General features: G+C 41.7%; 1 long non-coding RNA gene across 1 annotated transcript; it reads left to right on the top strand.

Moving 5' to 3' along the window:
- The first annotated feature begins 2113 nt into the window (after positions 1-2113).
- Positions 2114-9798, top strand: LOC113212213 (uncharacterized). The gene is made up of 4 exons (XR_003303716.2): positions 2114-5709; positions 6535-6665; positions 8997-9067; positions 9504-9798. It is a non-coding gene; the product is annotated as an uncharacterized LOC113212213 (long non-coding RNA).
- Positions 9799-11859: the final 2061 nt, after the last annotated feature.

The raw sequence follows: 11859 nt of genomic DNA, 5'->3' as shown, positions 1-11859 counted from the left end.
TTCAAACACTGTAAGAAAGGAGAAAAGGCTCATTTCAATGGGGGAGGTGACTTATGGACTATCATTACATGTAAGACTTGTGGAAATAGATTTGTACTTACTGTGCAGCATCAAAATTATGGCCCACAGGATGAGGGGCCACCAACTATCCAGGAACACAGGAACGAACAAGTGCATTGCGATTAGGACGATGGCAAGAAGCATAAAAGCCACTGCCACTAGTAGTACTCTGTCAATAGAAAAATGTATTAATGCCATGTAGAAACCGATTCTGTGCAGTGTTTTTATTGAAATCATTGTCAGATAGCACTGAAGGGTGGAGTTATTGAGTTGTTAATTGAACCAAATCCAATCCTTCTCCTTACTACGATATCGGCTGGCAGTAAATATTTTTGTCATATGACACAAGAGAATGAAAACAAATTTTGATAGTTTTGAACAATTATCTTAATGGCAACACTTTCTTAATGTAAATTCCCAAAACTGCGGTCTGTACCACAAACATGCACAGCAATACCAAGTGAACAGAACAAGTCAGAGTGATGTCATAGGACGTCAAGGGGGTCAATTTTGACGTCAGAATGAGGTCACAAGGATGTCGAAATGCCCCCCATGATGTCAAATAACATCACTCACATTTTTTGATCACTTTGGATAGCCTCCTTCAACACGACTTTGGATGCATGCTTGTGATATAACCTTTACGGTACACAGCACACATAATAACATATTTTAACGTGAGTTAACTTCAGAACTGAATGTATTCATGAAAAAGAGTCAGTTTCATGGAAGGTAGGTTTACCTGGAATCGCAAGTTAAGCGTACCCAGCGCTACCTTCGACGTGGCCAACTTAACTTGCACCCCTTTCGTCTCGGCCACGACGACGAGGGGCCTTAATGTGACACCACTAGTCTCACTAGGCAGCTGCATGAACAACAGCCACGCAACCAACATAGCGTGTTTCCAGACTCCTATAACAGCCATTTTACAAGTACCGCTTATCCCCTGGAACAGATCGAAACGACACTATAGAGCACTAACAGGTCACCCAGAGCATTGTGCTTTACCAGCAAGAACTCAATACTGAGTCCACGCTTTATTAGCTAAGAAGCCTGGAGGTATCAAATATTGAAACTCAGAATCTCAATTAATCAATACACACAATAAATCAATAATTTGGAAGAGATAAAAAAATTATTCCAGCGAATTTAAGTTATTTGAAAAAGTGCATATAGATAGTGACAGGGTCATCATAAAAGACCCTGTGCAGCACGTCTAAGACGTCACTTGGGTGCAGTTTGTCCAAACCTGAGCCCAATTGAGGCACGGCTAATGCCTTGACATCATTATCAATCATGAACTGGCGTAAATTCAAGATGCTTTCCTTAAAGTCTTCTAGTCTCGGCAAATGAAAATACCGGAGCTTTGTTACCAGCTGAACTATGAATCGAGGCCCCCGCCTCAGAGCTACAGCATAGCCAACACCACGCTCTGCTGCCAGAAATTGATCTCGCAAATTAAATTCCTTTTGGAGCGTTTTAGCTAGCCCAGCTCCCATTTTCCCGTCTAAAGAAACACATTGTGCAATGCACATGTCGGCGGGGCAATTTAGAATACGTCGTCCGGTGATATTAAGGGGGCAGACCTGTGAAATACGAGGGTCGACAGGAGTTTGGAAGATATTTTATTTTAAAAAAACTACGAATCGCAGCGTTATAAACGAAAGACCCTTTTCATAAGAACTAATTGGGCTACAAGTAAGCGTATGCACAAACAGTGCACACCTCTGGGAACCCGGTCTTGGCCTCGAAGTGGACGGTTGCACCACGACGTGGCGTGCACGATTTTGACCGAACGAATGGACCTGCGACAATGACAAAAATGGTCATTTACTCTTAAGAGATGCGGCTATCGCGTGACGAGAGCGTTTTTCGACATTTCACTTCTAAGGTATCGAAAATGGGCAAAATGTGTTCAAATTTTGAACCAATTTTTTTTACCAAAACTTTGACATTTTTAAAAAAATATTAAAAATTAAAAATTTCAAAATCGCTCTCGTCATGCGATAGCCGCATCTAAGAGTAAATAACATTTTTTGTCGCTGTCGCAGGTCCATCTGTTCGGTCCAAATCGTGCACGCCACGTCGAGGTGCAACCGTCCACTTCGAGGCCAAGAAGACCGGGTTCCCGGAGGTGGGCACTATATGTGCATACGCCAAACTGTAGCCCAATTCATTCTTATGAAAAGGGTCTTTCGTTTATATTGCTGCGATTCGTAGTTTTTTAAAAATAAAATATCTCCCAAACCCTTGTATTTCACAGGTCTGCCCCCTTAATGATCTGCATTTTGTCGTGGCGAGCGTCTGCAATCATGCAAAGAAAACAACAAGTTAGACAACTCAACGGCGCATTATGGCACATCAACTCCAGATGAAGAAGGAAGAAAAGAATTTCATGAGTCAGAGATTTAGTTTCAATATTGTATCAGACAGTCCGTCACCAAATTTCCTAACCAGTACGAGATTATTTCTCGTCAATTTTCCTTTTTAGTTTTTTTTTTTTCTGTTTTTCTTAAGGACGTGGTACGCCTTACTGCCATAGTTTCGACTTTCGGCTGTTTCTTCAGTAATGCCAACGTGATGACTACATATTTTATCAACACAACATCTATTCTTTATAATTTTTCTTTCTTTCTACTTATTTTATAATCCTATTGGGTATCAGTAAAGAAATCAATATACCGGTATTTAATTCTAAAGGCTCAATACTATGATTTTTACAATCAATCAATAACGTAAGTGTTCGTGACATTATTCAAAGGTTGCCACTGGCTTGGCGCTATTTTGTATCATTCCCGTGTATTTCAAGCATCAAATTTCACCTGACCATGCTGAATTCACGGTGGCCATGCAATCGAGTCTGAATTCGTGCGGGGTATCAAACCCCGCACCACAAAACAGAATCCCCACTACATGGAGGCATGTGAACTGCTTGGGGCCTGGGGCGCTGGGCCGCGGGACCTCAATGGGGCTTTCTGGTCGCTCCTCTGTGAAAAGATAAGTGGAATAGCAATCAAGGATCAGGACGAGGCAAAGAAGAAGATGGTTATCATTTAGAAATGATATAGTAACTTACCCTTAACACGTGTCCCCGCGAGGGGAAAGGAAACCGGGGTAGATGAGAGAGGGGGTGTAAAAGGGGGATCTTCGTCCCCCTCTGACCATTGATCAATCACCTCCCAACCATCGGGAATGCTGCTGCCCGAAAAATCGGGCAGCTCCCCCTCGGAAACCTGTTCTTCTTTAACGTTCATGTTCTTGGGAAACTGGAAAGGATAGACTATTGATAGAAAGATTCTAACAGAAAAAGCTAGAACAGAAAATTCTACGGGACACAAAGCATTACTCACCAGTGCGGCCGTGGAGCCGGGAGCCGGGAGTCTGGCGCGTGTGTGCACACAGACACAGTCGCACACATATACACACGGAAGGAATCAAGGCAATGCAAGGCGATATTTAAGTAATCGATGATGATAATTGGATCTAAAAGACAATTCGTGCACAAGTACAAATCTACAAACATTAGTATTCTACACAAAGATGATTGCAATCATAGCACATATGGTTCTAATAATAAGGGTAATAATCAAAATTTCTTAATCAAACTTTCTGATTCTACATTACCAGTGAGGAAATTCAAATCAACAATACAATAATAGTAACAATTATAAGGCTAATTATACTACTAGAAGTCATCACTGGAGTCAGATTCGTCGGAGGTTAGCTGCTGCCGCTCCTTAATGAAAGTCTGAACAGTGTATTCAAACACCTGACCGGAGAAAGGGTCAGTAAACCTCCTTAACACCTGAACATCACTCCTCACCCACGGTTGCGGTGGGTGGGGGAGGTCCGGGACACAATGTGCCACTATGTCCGTTAAAAGGCTGATCCGAACCCTATAAAGGAACATGCTGAGGTTGCCTCGCAGCATGTTAGGGTTTTCATTGAAAAGTTGTACATGGTCGTCTAAAGTCCACGTGTTCAGTCCAAGCATTACATCGTTAAAATCAAGAGCTGTTTCTTCTTTCCACCTAAATACGTCATAATTTTCTGACCACAAGTCGATGGTTGAAAGCCCCCAGCGTACCCGGGGCTCGAGCAGGGCGTAACGAGGGTCATGTGCATTATCCATAAATTCGAGTCCATTCTCCGGCGAATATGCCTCAAATTCTGAAGCTAATCTCCGTAGGAGATAATGATGGGGAGCACTGTTCAGGTAAGCCGCGAATTCCTCCCACGGCATTGCAAGGATTTCCTCATGGGACTTCCAGATAAAAGGTTGTTCCGCCATTCTACACAATTAAGTTCACCACGTGTTAACAGTTGTCTTGCTCTAGCGGGACTGGGACGCCAGCGCCTGCAAGGTGCAACATGAGATGATATGTTTATGTCATCAAAATCTCAATGAGCTGGATAATTGGCAACATAGCGCCCCTGGTCGTCGAAAAATTTCTGTCCTGTATTAGTTTCCCCAAGGCAACCCTTCTCATTCAATAATTTTGTAAATTTTGTAAGTTACTGGGCAGTCATCTCATCAATACGTATAGGTCGGTCGATTCGTGATTACGAATTCGAGCCGGCCTCGCGCTGGACCAGTCACGGCCTCCCTGATTCTAATGCTGGAGCGGTGAGCTAGTCAATCGACATCCACTTTTCTGAGGAACTTTCTAGTTTTACTTATAACTTTTTATGAGGACAACAATTTCAACCCGTATACTTTACAGAATAATAATCATAAGCTATCTTTGCCGAAATCAACTAAAATATTACCATTCGTGCGCCCATACCGCGACTCACGCAGTCACCCCAGTAAACCCAAGCAGCCGTTGCTTTGCGGGCTCTGGACTTCTGTCCGTGTGTCGGATTCTGTGCGGACGATTAATTTTGAAATATGGGATATTTATTAATTTTATTCATCTCGCAACAGTTCTCAACTTCGAGAAACTGTACTGTATTCTTCTGAGGAATCAACAGGTCTTATTAAAGGTCAGTTAACCGCAGCTAATCTGCCCATCTTCGCATTTTTCATTCATTCTTATTTCAACTTGTTCAGACTTTTATCCAGGTAACCGCCTCGGAACAGTTCTTACGTATCGTAAGAATTGAAACTATTCCTAGACTCCCCGTCGAGCTCGAAGGTGTGTCATACACACCTGATCAATTCTATTTCTTTCTTTTCATTATTTTCTTTGCAATTCATTTTTCATTAATTCTCTTGTTATCAATTTTCCAATATAATTCCACTGTCTATCAATATTATCGGGGCCCCTTCCAAATGAAAATATATCCACCTGGTCAAAACATTTCAACTCTCCTTCTTACTCTACCTCGAACTACTAGGCCTTTATAGTTCCCTCCGAACTCTTCTTAAATCTACAGTTGAAAAGTTCTGATCATCCGATGTATTTTCATTTCATTGATAGTCTTTTACTTTTCTGTCTATATTCTCACTATGCCTGTGTTCCTATTCATTCTTTTCTTTCTTTCAGAAATCTAACAACTTGCGGGGATTGTGAGTCCTCCCACGAGAAACAAACTAATTTTACCTTTGTCCTCAAGTTCCTGTGGTCGACTGTAAGCTTTCTTTAAGTGCGAGACGTGGCAGTTTCTTCTCCATATCACACCATTCTTGTGGCGGAGTGTCACCAGGTAAATTAACTTTGATATGCCCTTCTTGATTGTTCCTTCTCTGTAAAATTTCTGAAATTTGCTGGGGTTTGCTGTACTGTGCTTTTTTAAATTTTTACAAAAACTTTTTCGCTATTACTAAATTTAATGCCTTTTCTACCCTTATTATAATATTTAGAGTGTCTTTTGAATGCCTTATCTCTAGCTTCCTTAACCTCTCTCCGGATAGTTTGCAGTGTCTTTAGTCTGCGTTGAATTGATGTTTTCTGTGGCAAAGTTGTCTTGATGGTCAGCGGCGTTTCCAAACTTTTTCCAAAAATTATCTCATTCGGACTCATTCCGTTTGTTGCTATTTGTGGGAGATTGTTCAGATAGAATTGAACAGATTGTACATAAGTATGCCAGTTTTGAAGTCTCCCAATACGCCCATCGACCAGAAATCTCAAAATTGACACTTATTTCTTAACATGTGATTCAACGCGACCAATGATAAGATGCGCTCCACAACACTGTAAATCTGGGGTGTCCAGCAACTGTGCGCTCTAAGTTGCACGACCCAGGTTTCTGTGCAACTTAGAGCGCACAGTTACTTTACAGCTTGTGTTTTTGCCACCCTACCCTGCAGACGGGCCCCGGCAAGGGGTGTCTAATCACAGGACACCGTACCGAGGCTGGGCCTAGACCCTTTGCAGGGAAAGGGTGGCAAAAACACAAGGTGTCCTGTAACTGTGCGCTCTAGGTTGCACAGAAACCTGGGTCGTGCAACTTAGAGCGCACAGTTGCTGGACACCCCAGATTTACAGTGTAGCAGTCGTGATGATAACGATACCGTTTCTTTTTGCATAGGCCAAGAACTCATGTGACTTTGACTGTGGCCCTGCGTCTATTGAAAGAAAACGGGCTCGACCAAAACGGCTGAAAAAGTCATTCAATCCATCTTCGAGCGCAATCCGATCTGCTTTCACACATGGATACAAGTAAGTTAGGTTAGAGAAGTTATCAGTTATCAATAAACAATACTTAAAGTGTGCCTTACTAGACATGTGGCAAAAATCGGCAGTCAAGCTATGGAAAATTTCATTAGTTATCCTACGGCGTAAGAAGCCATAACGCTCTTTACTTAGTTTGAATTCTCGACATTTAGTACAAGAATTTACAAACTGGCTAATCTTTTCATCTAGGTTCTTATAGTAATAGAACTTTCGTACTGCTAATGCCATCACGTCTCTACCACCGTAACCAATGATGGTATGAAAGTTCCTAAAAATAGCACTTAGTAGTACAGTGGGAAGCACTGTACGAGGAATCTTAGTATTAGTTACTAACAGCCCGTACAAAAATAGCGAGATCTAGGTTGTCTCCACGGGAGATAGCGTGGAGACTTTTTGGAGACGTTGTCAAGACAGTGAGTAGCCGAACTTAGACAACACGGAGACGACCTGGAGACGTGGCGTTTTGTCTCCAGTTGCGTCTCAGTCAGGTCTCGTTTACGATCCCGTTTAGAGACGACACAGAGCAATCGCGTGGAGACAATCTGGAGACATCGACATGCGACAGACGAAGAAAGGCAAAATCGAGAATCGTTGCCGCAGCGGGCTGGGATCGACCCACCAACCTTCCGCCTGCCGAGCGGAGCCGGTGACCACTGGGCCAGAGTGATGATCACTGAGGGGGAGCTGCGCTGGTTGGCACCTCTAGCGTATATTGTTTACCTAGAGTGGATTGAGACTTAACAACCCAATATTTTGAGCCATTTTCATCACATTCCTGAACATTATCAAAGAAAATATTGATACCTTTTATATGCCGTTCAGAAGGAGGCGCCTGGGTTTTGTGAACCCCTTCACGTGTGCGCATATCTTGTGTGTGTAGTTGCACAGGGCCGGCCTCTCCAGCCGCGGCACAAACCTAATATGTGACATCTTGATAAAATAACCACTAGCTTAGAGAGACTTCTTAGTTTTATGGCCTAAACCACTAGCTTACGTATTGAAAAAATTGCTCTCTAGGTGCAGCAGTTCCAATTGCTGTCTTTCTTCTTGCAAAGTAATCTCCTTCAATCCCCAAAAGAAGATTTACAAGAGTCTCAATTCTTTTGTTGGGTTTCCCCTTCAAATACAGTTTTTAAAATATTTAAACATTTGGTCCGCCAGCTGTATTTCTTTTACCTTTGAATGCAATTGGCCCTGAATGGTCCTTTTGTAGTGCCAATCACATAATATATGGGTAATTCTACCAAAATGGCACGGGTCGGTGTCCGCGAAAAAGTTTCTCGTTTATCTCAAATATATTGTTTGTCAAGCTTCGCCGAGGTGGTTTTCGCGCTTCAGATGATTGCTTGTGCTCTATTTTAACTATTTTAATCAACAACAGCTACGGAGCATTAGCATTTCATCAATAATTCGATAATTCGCTATAATCTCACGTTGTCCCCCTTCGTCACACCCTAACCTAATTTCAGCGTTTTCGTTAATACCAAATGATGCCAAGGGTATTTTACTGTTCAAGATGTTTACTTTCGTTTCATTTTCCCTATTTTAATCAACAACAGCTACACACTGTAAGTATTTCGTCCAAAAATGTCAAATATTGTCCCCTTTGTCACGCTGTCCTGGGCGTTCGGCGTGACAAAGGGGACTATTTGAGACATTTTTTGACCAAAATACTAATAGTGAGTGGCTGCTGTTGATTGAAATATTGAAAACGACATAAAAGTAAACATCTCGAACAGTGAAATACCCTTGGCATCATTTGGTATTGAAGAAAACACTAAAATTAGGTTAGGGTGTGACCAAGGGGACAAAAGTGAGATTATAGTTCATTATTGATGAAATACTAATGCTCCGTAGCTGTTGTTGATTAAAATAGTTAAAATAGAGCACAAGCAATTCAAGCAATCATCTGAAGCGCGAAAACCACCTCGGCGAAGCTTGACAAGCAATTTATTTGAGATAAACGAGAAACCTTTCCGCGGACACCGACCCGTGCCATTTTGGTAGAATTACCCATATGTCTAATTAGTTGACCAAACCCTAGGTTCATGGAATTAATTAAGGCTGGGTCATCATCGGTAATGACACAGTTGATGTATAAATCAGGCAATCTAAGATTCATTGCTGCAGTAAAATATTTAATTGTGTGCTCATCCATTTTGCTGCTAGTTGAATGTGCAAGAGGATATCCTCTGTTCAGTTCATCAACTCGTACAACATTTAACAGCTTGTGACCATACTGGTCCATATCATATCAACAATTAGAATAGTCTGACTTGCCATCTTCATCATGTCTGCTTGTTCCTCTGTCTGCAGACCCAGCATGAAAACGTCTTAAAGAATATTGTTGGCTGACTCTGGTCCATATACCAACTTTTGACCTTCAGGTTTGTAAATTAATACTGGATTAAAATCTTCTCCTCTTAATGACTGCACATTTATATATACTGCTTGTGCATCATCTGAATGTAGACTTTTTTCTGCAGCCATTTTTCTCTTCCGCTCTCGTAGTGCTTCAATTGTGATAAAGTCAGTTCTGGTCAGTTTTAACTCAGATGACTCTCTATTTACTCTTGAAAATTTGTCCCCCCTCGAGGTTTTTATAATTTTTCGTGGTGAAGCGCCAAGTGGTGGGAAAGCCAAGTGGTTGTTAATGTAAGAATTTATGTGGCTTCAGTGAGAGGTTGATGCTTCAGATCAGCCTCATACTGTGAATGAGTATGTGTGGGAAAATACTGTACCTCCACACCTGTCTCCATTTTCAAAACTTTTATCATTGATATGCAGTTGAACCCTGTCTTCATTCTTCCTTTCTTGTTACAGCTCTTCTTTCTCCGTTTTGATGTAAGACCTTCAAGTGGAATTCACCTCTCCAGAATTCTCTTCTTCCGACTCAACACCAGTTTGATTGTTTGAAGTTACCTTGGCACGTCTGGGACCATCTAGCTGGCAGTAATAATACTTGTGACCATCTTCTTCGCCATATTGTTGTGAAAAGTACCTGTACTGATGTTTCCCTTCTTCATCCTTCCAATTTTTGAAGAGTTCCCAGTTCTCAAATTTAAGTACTTGAACTGGTAATATTTTTGCATCATTGGAGTGTGAAGCCTGCAAAGAACAGAAATATTAATAAAATTAATATATTTACAATATTGTTTTCTTTGTCTATTGAAAAACTAAATGAAAAACTAAAAAACACTACATTTATTAAAAAGCTAAAAAACACTACATTTATTCCCCTAAAATCTAAAGTAAGTAAACACCCAACAATAACTAACACTACGCTAACACTTAACTAAAAAGCACTACACTATTCAAATTGGGACGCTACCTTCAAAAGTTCTTTATATTCAGCCCAGTTGTGAGGTTCGGGCCTTGGCGGGGTCGGGAGCAACCCAGTGCTCCCGGCCCTCCTCGCGGGCGCTGCTGTTCTCGGCGCCTGCCCCGCGGCACGATGGTGTTGGGGCGGCTGCCAGACGGCGCCCACTAGATCGTGCGGTGGTGCCCGCGCCCGCGGCGAAATCAGCTGCACCCGCCTCGCAGGGGCGGGGCGGGCGCACCGCTGGAGTTAGGGCGCGGGGGGGCGACGGGAGCGGCGGCGGCTGACCGAAGGGTGGAGGGGCCGCCGGCGGTTGACCGAAGGGTGGAGAGGCCGCACTGTGGGCTAGAATCCCCAAAAAGCGGACATGAATCATTACAGTTATTGGGTGCATCGCACATACGATGTTGGTATGTTCAGGGGTGTTTCCGGGTGCGCTGATTCCATTTTTTTTAATAATTTTGAACTTTTAGGAGGCGGATCCAGGTCCAAAAAGGGGGGGGGGGGGTCAAAATCTTACTCAAATCACGTGAAAGTTCGGTTACAGAGGTCTACGGTTGCGCTGATTTTTGCTGATTTTTACAAGTGTTTTTCGAATTTTTACGATTCTTTCTCCATTTTTACAACATTTTACGATCTTTAGCCCGTTCTTTTGCTTAAAAGCTATGTAAGCGGGCTTATGCCATCGCCTCTGTGTCTGTCTGTCTGTCTGTTCCCCAAGTAGGACGTGAGCTAGAGGTCTGAAATTTTCGGGGTATTATTGTTGTCACTTCTGGACAACGAAACGGTTGGTGCAAATCCTGGCAACCACCCCTGAGTGGGTCTGAGGGGGTAACAAAGAAATAGGGGTTGGTCAAAGAAGTGGAAAATAAATATTTTTAATGTCTCCTAAGGGGTAACTCGTAAAAATAGTGCTCTTTGGACTAAAATGTCGTCCGTTTGGCTCTATCTCTCACCGTTTAGGCGGTAGAGGGAGTTTTTCTGACAAAAGTGACCCCAAAACAATATATCAAGTTTAGAAAATATTTGATGGTTTTCTAGGGGGTAACTTGTGAAAATAGAGCCCTTTGGGCTAAAATTTCGTCGGTTTGGCTCTATATCTCACCGTTTAGGCGATAGAGGGAGTTTCTCTCACAAAAGTGGCCTAAAAATAGATACATCATTTTAACAAAATATTTGATGGTGGTCAAAGGGGTATGGTGAAAGATGAATCCTCTGGGATAAAATGTCGTCAGTCTGGCTCTTACTGTCAACTAACAAAAGGGAGTTTTTCTTACCAAAATGGCCAAAACAGAAATATTTTTTATTTTTTCAGAAGTACACTTCTGTCTGAGAAGTATGCGACCGGTTCAAAATTTTCTTTTAAGCAGAAGAGTGGGCTTATTTTATGGTGGCACATCATTAATAAAACGTGTACACTTTTATGCAAAAAATCCACAAAAAAAAAACAATTATTTTGTTGTTGTTTGAACACGTTCGGTGTCATTCAGAGTATGCCTGGAAGTATATTTAACTTCTAGGTCTAGTCTTATGTGCATTTTCATAGGTGTGTTATTGGATTCATAAGCTAACATCAATAACTTAAAATTTTGGCATAACTTGCATGTATTCTACAAACTGCGGCACACACAGCCAAAGATGTTCAGCGTAAAGAATTCTTCGTTTATTCACTGTTAAAAAAGTTGTGAAATTTCACATCAAAATCAGTTGTAAAATTGCAAACGTGGTTGGGAAATTTCATAACATTGTCAATTTTGCAATTAGTTATTAAAATTCATAACAGTTTTGTGAAAATTCAAATCTGTCTTCTGAGAATTAGGTAGCATTTGTAATTTTACAATTTGCGATTGTAAAATTGTG

The sequence above is a fragment of the Frankliniella occidentalis genome, unplaced genomic scaffold, assembly GCF_000697945.3.
Source record: "Frankliniella occidentalis isolate FOCC.00 unplaced genomic scaffold, Focc_3.1 Scaffold497, whole genome shotgun sequence".
In the NCBI taxonomy this organism is placed as follows: Eukaryota; Metazoa; Arthropoda; class Insecta; order Thysanoptera; family Thripidae; genus Frankliniella; species Frankliniella occidentalis.
This window is presented reverse-complemented; position numbering and strand designations above follow the sequence as displayed.